The following is a 16,336-nucleotide window of genomic DNA, read 5'->3' as shown; positions in this document are numbered from 1 at the left end:
AGTACTCAAAGATTAATGGGGCGTCATCTCAAATGGATTAAGAGTTGATTTGAAGGGGCCCATACTGGTCAAATTTGAAATAATTTGAACCAAAATAATAAAAAGACGATGATGTTAGGAATGGTGAATTGAGATGAGAAATATGTAGGCTTTCATTGTACTATTCTTCTAAGTTTGTTGTGAGCATGAGCAATTTCAGTACTAGTTTATCATCTTTATCACTAATTTGGGCATATCATTCTGCACATCTTATCTTCCATGTCTCTCTCTCTTTTTTTTTTTTTTGTATTTTTAGGGACCAGTACAGTTCCTATTTCATAACATTTGAATCATAAAGAAAATGTGGCTGCAGACAATAGGAAGAATCTCTGCTATGACAGAAGCTATTCTTTAAGATTATGTCCAGTTGTGGAAGCAGAAATTTCCTGAGAAATCAGAAATTCTAAATGAGAGAAACCATACACTTTTAAACATCTTGCTGATTTCATTGCAAAATGCCTGGTATATGTTTTCCCTGTAGTCTCAGGATAGGAACATTTCCTGCTCTATTTATTAAGAGAAAAAAGATTTTTTATTATGAAAATTGGCCCCCAAATGGGATGAATGCTGATGAGTTACTACCCTAAAACAATACCAATAATAATCCCTGAAGTTTAACTTTCCAATTATCCAGGATTTTTCAAAGAAAAAATTAATTTTACCCAAAGACAAATGTGTTACTATTTAATAAAACAAAGCCAGATGACTGTGTCAGTGAAAAATAAGGAATTTACATAGAGCTCTTCTCTATTTGAACAGGACCATTGAACTGAATAGTGCTAACTCCCAGACCTGAAAGGTGATGTGGATGAGGGAAAAAAATATTGGTTGAAACAATATTTAGCTACTGAACTGTAAAATATACAATGAATCTGTGTTAGCAAGATAGACTAAACTCTTGTTCTTAGAATGGTTAACCTTGTCGCTGCTGATGGACTGTGGATATATGTTAAACCAAATAGTCCAGGAATTTGGCAGTACTATATAGTAATTTATCTACCAAAAGGCCACTAATGGCCATGGAATGTGTAATGCAACCATTGGTTTTTTCCTAAGTTGGTCCTCTTGGAGAATGGTTCTAGGCTAGGCACATGACTCAAACCAGTAGATTTAGGACTGGGCCTGGGATTTGCTTACAAAAAAATGAGAAAGTAGTGTTTTTAGTAATCAGAATAGACTAGACTCTGCTGCAGGAACAAATAATCCCTGACAGCTTAATTTCTTGCTCACGTCAAGTCTAGTTCAGGTTGGGCAGCCCTCTGCTATGTTGTGGATCTTCTGTCTGAAACATGGGGCCTCTAACAGATGCAGACCTTTTTGTATTTTATGAACACCCTTCAAACAAGATAATTTACTGAGCTGTTTTGTAGGATTTTATTAGTTACCAACACCCCTGCCAACTGCAGCATCTTTTTTGACAAGTTCAGGTTGTTCTCCCTTACTGTAGCAAACTCTGAGTCCTGGTATTTTTGTACAGATTAGTCTTGTCATCTGTGCTAGATTGCACGCTACTTGAAAATAGAGTCCTGTATCCCCATAGTCATAAGCACAGTTTAGGGGATATAATAGTTTCTCAAACAAGATTTCTTGGTTATGTGATTCATTGGGTCTCAGAGGTATCTGACATTGCAGGTTTTTTCACTTTCTGTTCTCAGATATTTTATACAAAAGCAACAACAAAACTCTTGAATTGTGTCTGTAAATCTTCCTATTCTTTTTATCTTTGTTACTAGCCAGTAAAGGAGCTAGGGACTAAGTTGTAATGTTTGAAGTCAGGGACCTTCTCTGACCCCACAATCCATCTCTCCCTAAGTATCATACAGAATTGAACATTGGTAACTGATGGATGCTTCCCATCCTGCCTGTTCACATTACCACTGGTAACATAAGTTATGTTGAATATTTGATACTTTGCTACATTTCCACCCACTGCTTTGCCACATTTGTAGATTGAGTGCTGGTGTGCATAACTGGGTGTCCAAGATTGGTTTTTTGTTCTAGTGCCATCAATTGTTCTAGCGCCATCATCTTAGACACCAAGAGGTCTAAGCCTTTTGGGAAACAGTGTAACTGCTACCTGGGACCTAATCTGCTAATTGAGGAGCATCAGTAAGCAATGAGCTATCGTGTAAAAACCAATTTTGTTCTACTTGGCATGCCTCCTAGAACCATCTTTCAGCAAGGAATTTCTAATCCATATTAAATTTGCATCTTGAAATAAATGAAAATGGAGAGCTATCAATCAATATAAATAAGAGAAGAATTGACTTAAAATTATTTTCACTCATTAACCTGAAATGTGCTCTCAGATGTAGTACAGTTTTATTGGTATTTCCCTCATCTTCAAGGAATTTTATTATCTGACATCTTGACAGCAAGAAAAAAAAGAGTCAAAGGGCATTGTTTATCCTGCTGAGTCATCGAGGTACCCCATTGGAGGCCTTTGTCTTGAGTTCTGGGCAAAGAGAAACCTGGTTCTGAGAAGCTGTTATGTGGAGCTGGGGTCTGTTTTGCCTGGCATGAAAGAAGCCCCAAAGTGGAGATCAACAAAGTGGTCAAATGGGGCAGCGTTGCCTTTCCAAAGAAAAATAAATGAGGAGCGACCTAGGACGTGGAGCTAATGAGAAGCACGGGTTCTTTAAAAGGTCAAGACCCCTCGGTAAGAGGAAAACTTGTCTGCTGAAAGGGCTGTGGGTAACACTTCTCTCCAAACTCAGCCTAGATTTTCTCTCTTCTTTTCTCACTCAGATTAAAAATGTTTACTCAGCGAATCCGTGTGGAATCACATCTGAAAGTTCCCAGGACTTCGTGAGTCCTTTCTCCTTTGCCTGAGCTCAGCAGTCCTGTTCTGCGTCAGTCCATTGCTGTCCTTCCCAAGGCCCTGTTGCTGCAGCACTGTTGCTGCCAGGAGTCCTTGTCACCATTGCTTCTTGGCAGGTCTTCCTGGGAGCTAGTGGTGCTTCCATTAATTTCAGAAAGCAGAGACCTGACACAATCCATTAGTTTTGGAGTCACACACTCTCCTGGCTTGACCTGGTACTGTCTGAATTGTGTGCTTCCAATGTCGAGGTCAGGAGGATAACAGGTATGAAGTCAAAAGATGAGGAGAGAAGAAAGGAGGAAGATGAAGAAGAGGAGAAGGACATCCTCTAAAATTGAAAAATAGAGCCAAGAGCTGAGTACTTAAAGACCAGAGGAGATTGGAATTTAGATGTAAACAAGTGTCAAGAAGTCTAGACTTACCATGCTATTTAATCCAAAGAACTATTCTGGCCCAGGAAAGAATGATATGACGATGACAATGGTGATGATGATGATGATGATAACAATAACATCTATTGAATGGTTATTATTGTCAAGGCACAGTTTTAAATTGTTTTGTATATATTATCTAATCTGCTCTTTTTAACAAATTTATGAAGTATATGCCATTAACCTGTGAGGAAACTGAGGCTCAGGAATGAGAAGTAGCTTGCCTAGGGTCACGCAGATAAGAAGCACAGAGCTCAGATTCAAACTTAATTCTAATTGATCTGTGGTATGTGTCTAATTTTTTTCTCAATTGTTTTAAATATTGTGGTGGACACTGTAGGTACTCTGCTCAGATCCCCTCTGATCACGTTGACCGGTTCTGGGTGCATAGCTATTAACTTCTGTGTACTTCTGCTAAGAAACCACACCTGCAATTTTCTTTAGAGGACTACCCTTGGGCTACTGGGGCCTCTTTGACAACAACAAAAAGTGCTTAGTAATTTACAGCTCCCTCCATGGTGCCAAACCAATGACTAACTAGCCTAACAGTATGAAAGCCCAGCATCTTTGCATGAAGTTGGGACAATTCTTTTTTTTTTAAATTATTTTATTGAGGTCTTATTGGTTTTTAACATTGTGTAATTTCCGGTGTACATTATTACATGTCAGTTTTTGTATAGACTGCATTGTGCTCACCACCAATAGTCTGGTTTTTATCTATCGTCATACATATGTGCCCCTTTACCCCTTTCACCCACCCCCCAACCACCTTCCCATCTGGTAGCCACTAATCTGTTCTCCTTATCCATGTGTTTGTTTACTTTCCATATATGAGTGAAATCATGCAGTATTTGTCTTTCCCTGTCTGGATTATTTCACTTAACATGATACCCTCAAAGTCCATACATGTTGTTGCAAATGGCAAGATGTTGTCTTTTTTATTATGGCTGAGTAGTATTCCATTGTGTATATATACCACATCTTCTTTATGCATTTATCAGTTGATGGGCACTTGGGTTTCTTCCACATCTTGGCTATTGTGAATAATGGTGCAATGAACATAGGGGTGCATAGGTCTCTTTGTATTGTTGATTCCATGTTCTTTGGATGAATACCCAGTGGTGGGATAGCTGGATCTTATGGTATTTCTATTTTTAATTTTTTGAGAAATCTCCATACTGTTTTTCATAGTGGCTGCACCAGTTTGCATTCCCACCAGCAGTGTATGAGTGTTCCCTTTTCTCCACATCCTCTCCAACATTTGGTATTCTTTGTCTTGTTAATTATAGCCATTCTGACAGGTGTAATGTGATATCTCATTGTAGTTTTGATTGCATTTTCCTAATAATTAGTGATGTTGGACAATTTTTAAACTGTGATAAACTACAGTGGAGTTGATCTCCAGAGCTCCTTATGGATCAAGCTGAGACTGGGACTTTGCCTGAATCATACCTTTGCTTGGCTTCTTTCCTCTACTTATTCTGCAAATCTCACTCTTTTTCTGGTTTCTCCTGGTAGTGTTTATTAATAAATAACTGGTGCACCAATCTTTGTCTCGGTGTCTGATTTGGGGAATCTGAATTAAGACAAATATCATTTGGTCTCACTCCAAATTTGACCTTTGAAAAGAGACAATTTTAATAATGATCATTATGTAATGTTAATTGTCAACATCTAATGCAGGAACCTTAGAAATTATCTCAATACTTTGGATTGACACCCTGGTTACCTCTGATTCATTCATTCATTCACTCATACTTTCATAATTCATTCATTCATGGGTCAGCTACCAAGTGCCTGGCGTCATTCTAGATGCTCACAAATGCCCTTCATGTAGAGGGGAAAGAGCAACCTCCTCCAAGTGTGCTAACAGAATATGCCTGATGAGGGAAGAGAAAATAAGTAAAAAAGATTTAGTGAAATGAACTTCCTTAAGCCCCTGTGCAACCTTTCTATTATACCCAGCCTAATTTTTCTCAGGATCTAAGTTTAGAGGTTGGAACTCTTTTTCATGGCTGAACTGGTATAAGTCAGGGAGTCGGGGGCTGCGAGTGGTGGTGGCAGGATTGGGGTAGAAACTGACATTCACTAAAAGTTGGTTAAATGTGTTACATATAATAGTTCATGAACTACCCACTGGCTTCTGTAATTCTTAGAGGGTGATCACGGGAAAGTAATGGAAGCAAAATATCCCATCAATGCAAATGCTGATATTAAGATTAAACGTGGGAATGAGATTTCACCTGGGCTGGAATGCCTCTGTATATGAGATAGAATAGAATTCATGGAGGAAAGCGGATGAGCCCAGGATTTTGAACTTAGTTCTTTTCAAGCTAGTAGCACCTTGATATGGTTGCCCATGGACATTGCTCCTATCCAGTGGTTATTTTTTCCCCCATCTACTCTCTTTATCTCACTTCTCCCATTTTCTTTATATACAAGAATTTGTATTATCTGCATATTCTGTCGTCTATAATACAATCTCTCTCATTCAATAAACGTGGTCTGTTTTCCAGGGTCACAGACATAGTACCCATTTTAGCTGTAATATGCTGCTCTTCTTTCCTAATCACATTCTCCATCTTCTAATCCAGAATATGAACATATGCAATGTTTTACCAGGAATATGAAAACAAAATTCCAAACAATGGCATTACTATGTTGACTTAAATATAGTATCAAACATGGTTTTGGTTTCCTTTTTTTAAAAAGGAACCAATATGAAAAAGAGAAACCAATTTTGTGAGTGTCTGTGTATGATAGCAAATGTTTTAACTGTTGTAGAAATAAATTTGAATGGAGACCATTTAGGAATATCACACAAAGTATCTAACATGAATCCTAGCACACGGGGCAGAATAAAAGTTAGTGTAGAAGAACCTCCAGTTGAGAAGACTCACAGATTCAGGTCTCCTGCCCTAAAAGAGATGTGTTCTTCCATTTTCTGACGGAAAACTGGGTTAGTAGGAAGTTTTGTTTTTTCTTTTTCTCCTTTTTGTTTCAATGACTAAAACACAGTAACTTTTGCAAACAGGTTAGGACTGTCAAAGTACATAAAATCAAGCTACATATATTATGAAACAGCAATTGTCATGGTTCTATTTGTTTTGTGATTGTGTAGAAAATCATAATATCAACAGCATAACTATAATAATGAATAAAGGCTGTGAATGCCCTCTCATAGAAACCATTCCAAGGTATACACCCCACATCGAAACAAATATAATTCACATACTATACAATTCATCTACTTAAAGTATACAATTCAGTGCTTTTTGGTATATTCACAGGATTACATAACCATCACCACAATGTAGGTTTAAAACACTTTTATCCGCCCTAAAAGAAAACCTGTACCCATTAGCAATCAATCCCCTTTCTCCTCTGCAATAGCCTCCCAAGTCCTAAGCAACCACTAATACAGTTTGTCTCTAAAATATGCCTATTCATATTTCACATAAATGGAATCATGGAATTTGTCTTTTGTGACTGGTTTCTTTTATTTCTTTCCCTTAGCATAATGTTTTCAAGGTTCACCAGTGTTTTAGCATATATCAGTACTTCATTCCTTTTTATTAACAAGTAGTATTCTGTTGTATGGATATACCATATTTGTTTATCTACTCATCAGTTGTGAACATTTGGGTTTTTCTACTTTTTGGAAATTATGAATAATACTGCTGTAAACATTCATTTACAGGTTTTTGTGTGGGCATGTTTTCATTTCTTTTGGGTATACATGTAGGAGTGAAGTTGCTGGGTCCTATGTAACTCTATGTTTAACATTTTGAGGAACTGCCAAACAGTTTTCCAAAATGGCTGTACCATTTTGCATTTTCATGAGTAATGCAGGAAGGTGCTAATTTCTCCATATCCTCACCAGTACTTGCTATTGTCTCTCTTTTTTTATTATAGTGTCCTAGTCATTGTGAACTGCTATCATATTGAAGTTTTTATTTGTATTTCCATAATGACTAATGATGTTGAACTTCTTTTCATATGCTTATTGGCCATTTGTATATCTTCTTTGGAGAAATATCCATTCAAATTCTTTGTTCATTTTTTAATTGGGTTATTTGCCTTTTTATTATTGAGTTGTAAGAGTTCATTATATATTCTGGAAACAAGTCCCTTATTGGATATATGATTTGAAAATATTTTCTCACATTCTGTGGTTCTGGTGTTGTATCTAAGAAATCATTGCCCAACCAAGATCATGATGTTTTACTCCTATGTTTTATTCTTAGTGTTTTTTAGTTTTAGCTCTTACATTGAGGCCTCTGAGCTATTATGAGCTAGTTTTTTAGTATGTTGTGAGGTGAAAGTTTAACTTCATTCTTTTTAATGGGGCTATCCAGTGGTACCAGCACAATTTGTTGAAAAGATCATTCATTCCCCATTGAATTGTCTTGGCACCCTTGTAAAAAAATAGTTGACCACAAATGCATGGGTTTATTTCTGGACTCTAAATTCTATTCCATTGATCTGTGTGTCTCTTTTATGCCAGTATCACACTGTCTTGATTACTGTAGTTTTGAAATTGAGAAGTATGAGTCATCCATCTTTGTTCTCTTTCGAGATTGTTTTGGCTATTCTGGGTTCTTTGTATTTCTATATGAATGTTATGATCAGCTTGTCAATTTCTGCAAAAATGGAAGCTGGAATTTTGATAGGTATTATGTTGAATCTGTAGATCAATATAGGGAGTATCGCCATCTTAACAATATTGTCTTCCAATCCATGAACATGGAATGTCTTTCCATTTATTTATGTCTCCTTTAGTTAGTTTCAACAATATTTTGTAGTGTTCAGTGTACAAGTCTTGCACTTCTTTTTGTTAAATTTATACCTAAATATTTTATTCTTTTTGATACTATTGTAAATGGGAATTGTTTTCTTAATTTCATTTTCAAAATGTTCATTGCTAGTGTGTAGAAATACAACTGATTTTTATGTGTTGATCTTGCATCCTACAACCTTTCTGGACCTGTTAGTTTATTGGTATTAATTAGTTTTTATTAGTACTTATTTTACTATTATTAGTGTTAATGTTTTTAGTGAATTTACACATGTATATATGATCAGATTATATGCAAATAGAGGTAATTTTACTTCTTCCTTTACAATCTGGATGTCTTTTGTTTCTTTTTGTCTTTTTGTTTCTTTATCTTGCCCGATTTCCCTGGTAGAACCTCCAGCACAATGTTAAATAGAAGTGGTAAATGTGGACATCCGTGAATGGCTCCTGATCTTAGGGGGAAATGATGCATTCACCATTAAATAAGATGTTCACTGTTTTACATAGATGTCCCTTTTTCAAGTTAAGTTCCTTTCTATTCCTAGTTTGTTGAGTATTATTATCATGAAATAGTGTTGGATTTTATAAAAAATTTTTGCATCAATTGATATGATCATATGGTTGTTGTCCTTTATTCTATTAATAAGGTGTGTTATATTAATTGATTTACATATTTTTAAGCCAACTATGCACTTCTGGGATAAATTCCACTTGGTCATGGTGGATAATCCTTTTTGTATGTTGCTGGATTTGTTTTTATAGTACTTTGTTGAGAATTTTTGAATCTGTATTCCTAAGGCATATTGGTTTGTATTTTTTTCTTCTTGTGATATCTTTGTTTGGTGTTTGTGTCAAGGTAATACAGGCCTCATAGAATGAGTTGGGAAGTGTTTCTTCCTCTTCAATTTTTTAGAAAATTTGTGAAATGTTGGTATTAATTCTCCTTTGAATATTTGTTAAAATTCATCAGTGAAGCCATCTAGGCCTAGACTTTTCTTTGTGGTAAGTTCTTAAATTAGTAATTGATCTCCTCACTTGTTATAGGTCAATTCCGATTGTCTAATTCCTCTTGAGTCAGATTTGGTAATTTGGTCTTTCTAAGAATATGTAAGTTTCGTCTAAGTTATCTAATTTGTTGACATACTGTTATTCATAGTATCCCCTCATAGTATATTTTATTTCTGTAAGGTCAAAACCCTCTTCATTCCTGAGTTTTGTAATTTGACTCTTCTCTCTTTCTCTTTTATTTTGTTGGTCAGTCTAGCTCAAAGATTTGTCAATTTTGTTGATCTCTTCAATGAACCAATTTGCAGTTTTGTTGATTTTTCTCTATTATTTTTCTTTTTTTTTTAATTTTTTTTTTTTTTTGTGAGGAAGATCAGCCCTGAGCTAACATCTGTGTTAATCCTCCTCTTTTTGCTGAGGAAGGCCAGCTCTGAGCTAACATCTATTGCCAATCCTCCTCCTTTTTTGTTCCCCCAAAGCCCCAGTAGATAGTTGTATGTCATAGTTGCACATCCTTCTAGTTGCTGTACGTGAGACGTGGCCTCAGCATGGCCGGAGAAGCCGTGCGTCGGCGTGCACCCTGGATCTGAACCCGGGCCACCAGTAGCGGAGCGCGAGCAGTTAACCGCTAAGCCACGGGGCTGGCCCTCTTCTCTATTTTGGTTATTTCTACTCTAGTCTTCATTATATTCCTTCCTTCAGCTTTATTTGAGTTTAGTTTTCTCTGAATAAGAGATGGTTCAGATTGCCCATCCCCTCAATGTGGCTTCCTTCTTTGAATTTGGACTCCTTTTCATTGAGGTCTTCTTCTGATGGATTCTATGGGATCAAGACTGTAAGAAAGAAGTGTGTTGGGCTGGGCGTCAGATCCCAGCATTGACAGATATCTACCTATTACCTTGCTGCAGTGGGATTTCATTACTCAGTATGTTCTTGTTTATCTTTTTTTTTTTTTTCCCAAATAGTCCTCTCTAAGATTAATAGCTCAATGGGATTGCTAAACTAAAAAATGTTTGGGAATAGTGAAGGATAAAAAGAAATCCATTTATAGAGTTATTGTTCACTATGATAAGAAATGAGATTCATGTAATGCATGATTTCATGGCTCCTTCATTCAACACATGCTTGATGAGTATTTGATAATGTTTCAGGCACTCAGTGGGGTGCTATAGGAGCTAGGAAGAAGAATAAGGTTGAGTCCCTTCTGACCATAAGGGCCTTTAGATCAAGTAAGGAAGAGAAAGGACACATCACATTAAACACAATAACAATGGATATGTGTTAAGAAAGTTATGTATAGTATGCAGAATGGTGGAAACCTATAGCAGCCTGAAGAATTTAGGAAGCTTTTACATCGCAAATAGATCTTGGAGAATGACTAGGAATTACTGAGAAAGAGGTATGGTGTTTCAGGCTGAGGCAATAACATCTCCATGGCTCCACACTGAACTTTCATCATTTGAGAACTTGGAGTACTTTTTGGGAACAAGTTATGGTATCTGGTATGGTTTATTATAATTTGACTATCATAAGAGGACATCACAGGAGGAAGAATCCTGCAGATGGTTGTGCTTACGAGGTGAGTTCTCAAACTGCTGTTCAATTTCCTGCTATAGAGATCTCATTGCTGGCTATCCAGATATGCTCTTCATTAAATTTATTTGGCTTCCTATCTGATTTGCTCCTTCAGTTTAGAGGACTAATTTTTTTCCCTTCTGTCCCAGGTTTAATTTGGTATTTATTTCCTGTTTTGGCTTTAGTCTGCTCTCCTTCTGCAGCGGAAATTTCTCTGGTGCATAACAATCAGTTGGGATCTGAGCCCAGCATCAGGTACTCCAGCATTCCACCCCCAAGGGCAGCTCTGTGGGAGTCATTTTAAAAGAGGGTCAGTGAGGCTGAGACGGTAGGTGTGTGTGAGTTTGGGAGGATTGAGGAAAGAGTACACTGGATTTTTCTGCAAGACTTAAAGTATTTGTTTGTTTCTTTTGTTTTCAAATTGTATTCTTTAGAGAACTAGGGATCTTTAGAGGTATCTCAGGGCTCACACTACCTGGGACACGGGGAAGTTGAGTGGGTGCAGTTTTACTGCTCTCTTCTAGATCACCTTCTTCTTCCCTCTTTCTTTCTACATTCACTTTCATGCCTTGAGACTTGCATAATATTTCAGTTTTATACATTGAGAGTCTACATAATATTTGATTAAAAAACATTAAAAAGACTCGTGCTGGGGAAAGAAAAAGATAAAATTATAACCTTCAGTAATGAAGAACCCTAAGGATTTTTGAGGGAGACATATGACTTTCCTAGTTTGAGTTTAGAAGATTACACTGGTGCCAGGATGGAGGATAGCCTGGAGGAGGAAGAAGGAACTAGAAGTGGGCGGGTTACTGAAAGAGTCCAGACAAGGAGTGACACAAACCTGAACTAACGCTGTGGAAGTTAGAATGGAGAGCAATGTGACAGAGTCAAGAGACATTTGAGAGGTAGTATAGACATGATTTAGATTGATATATTGATTATATTTAGAGCCAGCAGCAGAAGGCTACCATTTTTAGCTTTGGCTCTCATAACTGGGAACTCCAACAGGTGGGTATGTCTTCAGGAATAGCTGGTTTAGATAATGGCTTTAAGTTCTTTTCTTTTTTCGTCTCTTGGCTTTTCTTCCTCCTAAGCTGGTTTTCTTCTTGAGAAACCTCCCCATTAGGCAGTGAGATGAATATGTAGGCTTAAAAATTCATTACTTCAGTGGAAGAGTGCAATTCTTTTGCCACCAGTGTCCATGTCAGTTCAACTAAGGGACTCTTATTGGCCCTGCTTGGGTCATGTGCCCACCTGGACCAATTACTGAATCAAAGGATTTATCTTCCTAGTTAACTTTGGATGTGAAAAGAATCAAATGCCAAGATTACCAGAGTGAAAATTATGCATCTTCCAGAGAAAGAAATTATGTTTCTTTCAGGTGTGAGCTAAGTTTTATTTCAGTCTCAGAGTTGTTGCTCATTTTTCAGATGTCAGTGACAATTCAAGATAGGAGAAAGAGAGAATTAGATTTATTCTAGATATGGATAAGCAGCACAAATGGGCAGCAAGAGAGGAGAGGTTAATAGGGGGTTTAATGCTTGAAGGCCTGTGGGTCATTTTCCAGGACAAACCTGTCAGACCATGGACAAGTAGGCAGACAGTGAATTCACTTAACTTCATTGTTTGGAGAGCTAGCAGACAGATCATGAGGAGTGTACAGGACACAGCGCGAAGTTTTGACTTCATTCCAAGTCAGGGAAGCTGGAGTGACATGATCTATGTGTTAAAGTTTTCTCTGGATATTGTATAGAGAGCTGGGAGGCCATAATACTCATTGCTGTGAGAGTTCCCTGCCACCATGTACCTTTGGAACCCAGGTATGTGCATGTGTATGTCTAGGTGTTTGGGGTGGAAAGTCTAATTAATGAAAGTGATACAGGAGCCCTCACCCCAGCCCCTGGAAAGAACGGGACTCTAATAGTGTTTTAGTATTAGAAGAAACAATAATTGCTGGCTTTGGCTCTTTCTATTTGATTTAATACCTCATATAACAAGGCAACACCACACCAAAGGCAATGACATTCTACTGTCCCATCAGGCAGGGTTGGGAGGAATAGTTGTTTGAGGTGACCACCATCAGCAGTGTCTCCCTGAAGTAGCTCACTTAGGTGACTGTGGTCAGGAAGAGAAGATAGAGGCCTGTGTGAGTTATCACTCTACTCTGCACTCACATGCCTTCCTCCTTTCTTCCCCCAGGCTCTGATTTAGAAATATACCTCTTTTACCCATGAGGGCTATGGACAACACTGATGACAGCTGCCTTTGGATGCTTTGACTTCTAAAGAGCAGCATAGAATCTCGTATTCATTTCCTTTTATTTACTGTAGTCAAAATAGCATGCCCAGGGGAAATGAGACATGCGGTAACAGAGCCCTTTGAGTGACAGATACCATCTGGACTTCCTTTAGAGTAATGTAAACAGAGCTCCAACTTCTTCTGCATTCCATGAAAGAGGGAGCCACATTTGAATTTTTGCCATGTTATCTACCGGCTCATCATCTAAGAGATAGCAAGATGTAAAATAGAAATGGAGGGCCACATCTTTTGGAATAAGGAAACCCTACAGGGAAAGCAAGTGATTTAAAAGAGAACCAACATTGAAAAATTGCAGAATCACCCTGGGGCTGGAAATTTACGGATATAGGAGAAGAGAGCAATGAATATGTGAGTGGGTTTATAATTTGAACTCTTCAAGACGCACATATACTAAATTTCCAGACCTCTTTTTGGTGTCGTGCAAATCTCAAGGCTTCTTTTTGGTGTGGACAAAAAAGTGATATAGAACGGCCTTAGGGAAGAAATAGAGAAAAAGAGCATAAGTGATGCTGGGCACATTTTTATGCATAAGATGATGAATTTTCCTGTGGAATGTTGATTAACAGATGGAGACGATGTCAGAATCAAGTCACAGAAGCACAGAAACTAATAGCTGTGGAATATTCTGATGCTGGCCATTGAAGTCTGGTAAGTCATGTTTTACATTGCCTTTCAAGACACAACTTATCCAAGGCCACATGGATATATTCATAAGGGACATTATTATTGGAATAGTTCGTTGACTGTCATGTGTGGAGGAAGAGGGCTGGCTGGCTCAACTCACATCTGAAAGTCCTTTGCAATGATTTTTGTAATTAGACATTATTATTGTACTATGTTTTAAAAATATGGTATTTACTCAGTATCATAATTAATATATACAGCCTCTCCAAATTAAATCAGAAGAGTTTTTATGTGGAGACACTGTTTTATAGGTCCTGTAAGGCACACCATCAGACAGGTAGTGAATGTTTATACTTTTATAGAAATATTGATCGATATGCTGCAATTATTTTTATATTCACAACCCCTTCTCATTTCTTCACTCCCTAAACACATTTCTTACATCTTTCCCTCAATATTATGATTTTTTGTCCTTTGGCCGTTTGAAAAGACTTTAATTTTTCTTCAGTGTTATCAAACAGATCAATACTTCTAAGTCAGTGACTCCAAAATTTCTTTGTATCATGCAGTCTTATAATTTCTGTGTGGTAAGGAATTTTTAAACACTGTTATTTTCTGAATGGTCTTTTACCATGGAGATCACAGAGTAACAGAAACAAAGAAAGATGAGTTAGAAAGCAAAGGCAGATGTCCATTGGATGGAGACGTGAGATGAAGGGAATGTCCGGAGGCTGGTTGTGGACCAGAGAGAGAGTCTCAGTGGATACTACATGTGTCAAACAGAGGATTCCTCCTGCCTTTTGTTCAGTTTACCTCAAGAGCCAAGGGCATTTCTTTGCTTACACGGTTTGTGACGAGAGATAGGGATGACGAGGAGAACAAGGACAGACATCCACTTGTCTGTAACCACCATTTACAGAGAATGTGGTATGTGCCAGGCCCCTGGTAAGCCTTGTGCAAGCCTAATGTTATTTAATATTCACCACAACCCTAAGAAGGGGATACTGTTGTCACTTACATCCTACAGATGAAGAAACTGAAGCTTAGAGAAATTAAGTAAATGCCCCAAATTTCGCATCTCCAGAATGTCAAGGGTGGCATTTGGTTTTTTGTGACTAGAAATATCTTAATTCTTATGGTGTATATCTAAGAGATTATTATTATTAAGCTAAATTCTTAGAAGGTTGGATCCAAACAGTGACTCTTGCATTTCTAGACTGAAGACTTTCTGCAGGAAGCGGGGAGCAGCATTCCAATTTTTGAGAGCCTCTGCTTGCCGTCAGCTGTGAGTGCCCATACAATGAACCAAGCATCCTCCAAGTGGACCCCTGCTTTGAAACTTAGAGATGTATATTGCAAAGCAACAGTGAAAGAGCCAGGGATAAAAAAAAAATCAGCAGTTATGAAACAGAAAGGGAGAAAAAGTTTGTAAAGCTCTATTAAAGTCATCAAATGTCTCTTGCTTAAGGTTGAAAAACTTACAGCATGCCAGAATACTGCAATATTACAAATGAGTGCCAATAGTCATCCATTTTCTCCTTTTGTCATGTTTATGCCTGGGGATTTAATATTTGATCATTTTTCTTTTAGTGGTCTTAAATAAATGGACAAGCTGTTGAGAACCGTAGCACCTACAGATGTGAAATTTACAAAAAGAGAGAGTGAGATAAAGTTTAGAGTCTGGAGCTTTGTTTTCCATTTTCCATGCATACTACATCATTGAAGTCAATTTGGCAGAAAAGGCATTGATTTGTAGCTGAGGACAAGGAAATCTGTCAGGAAAGTGAATGCAGCCCTTGAATCCATCTTGGAAGAAGAAAGGCACAAAGGAGGAGAGGTTCCAAAGGGAAGCCCCTGTCCAGGGTGTGTATTTGTAAATCAGGAAGTGTTGGGGCCAGATTTATCCAGCACACACTTAACTGAGCTGATAGAGATATCTTCTTTAAAGATAATCGTGTGTAAATCTATTATGGATCATAGTTTCCTTTCTCTTCCTTTTCTAAGATTCTCATCATCAATCTCTTCCAATAATTAGATCACTGAGTCTCAAAATCCTCCAGGTGATTCTGATGGGATGGTCTTTGAATGGCTTTTTGAGGAAATCAAATCATATGATTTTGACCCCTCTCTTCCTCCATAGCCTTAGAGCTACAGTTAGAATTTAGTTTGCCTGTCTAAGAAAACTCTAGGCTCAACAGAGTGGCTTGTGCTAGGTGCACTTTCCTTCACTTGGGACTCATGAAGAGTAATTTGGGACTGTCACTAAGTCTGTTATTGGAGTTTGGCAACTGTGAGAATATGGGGGGAATTCTCTGCAACCTCAAGAGATTAGGAATAGGTCCTTTTTTTGGCCAGAGAGCTCAACCAAACCAAAGTAGAGACAAGATTCTCTGTCCCTGCTGGGGCACAGGAGAAGGAGTTAAGGAGTCAGATGGCAGGGGGCTCAGACCTGGAGCTCTGAAAGGCCGATTGCAACACAGTATCGAATACTATTGGGCTCTCATTAGAGCCATACAGCTTTGGAGGGGCCTAATTTGAAAATGACACTATTTTCTAGCTATTTGAAGGTGACAGCTCTTTCGTGTATTTCCAGGTACGTTCCAAATTCAGATGTTCTACATATATGACCAAATGCATGATTCAGTTGCATTTTCTTACGTTAAACATACATTAGTGGAGGCTTCCTGCATTGTTAGGCAAGTTTATGTGGATCATTTCACT

General features: G+C 37.8%; 1 long non-coding RNA gene across 2 annotated transcripts in view; it reads left to right on the top strand.

The window, feature by feature from the left end:
- Nucleotides 1-15,575, top strand: part of LOC131407430 (uncharacterized) — a 56,707-nt gene extending 41,132 nt beyond the window's left edge. For both annotated transcript variants that reach the window (XR_009220490.1, XR_009220489.1), the window contains 2 exons: nucleotides 13,558-13,639; nucleotides 14,832-15,575. This is a non-coding gene — a long non-coding RNA (uncharacterized LOC131407430). The remainder of the gene's footprint in view (nucleotides 1-13,557; nucleotides 13,640-14,831) is intronic.
- The last annotated feature ends 761 nt before the right edge of the window (nucleotides 15,576-16,336 follow it).

The sequence above is a fragment of the Diceros bicornis genome, chromosome 6 (genome assembly GCF_020826845.1).
Source record: "Diceros bicornis minor isolate mBicDic1 chromosome 6, mDicBic1.mat.cur, whole genome shotgun sequence".
Taxonomy (NCBI): domain Eukaryota; kingdom Metazoa; phylum Chordata; class Mammalia; order Perissodactyla; family Rhinocerotidae; genus Diceros; species Diceros bicornis.
This window is presented reverse-complemented; position numbering and strand designations above follow the sequence as displayed.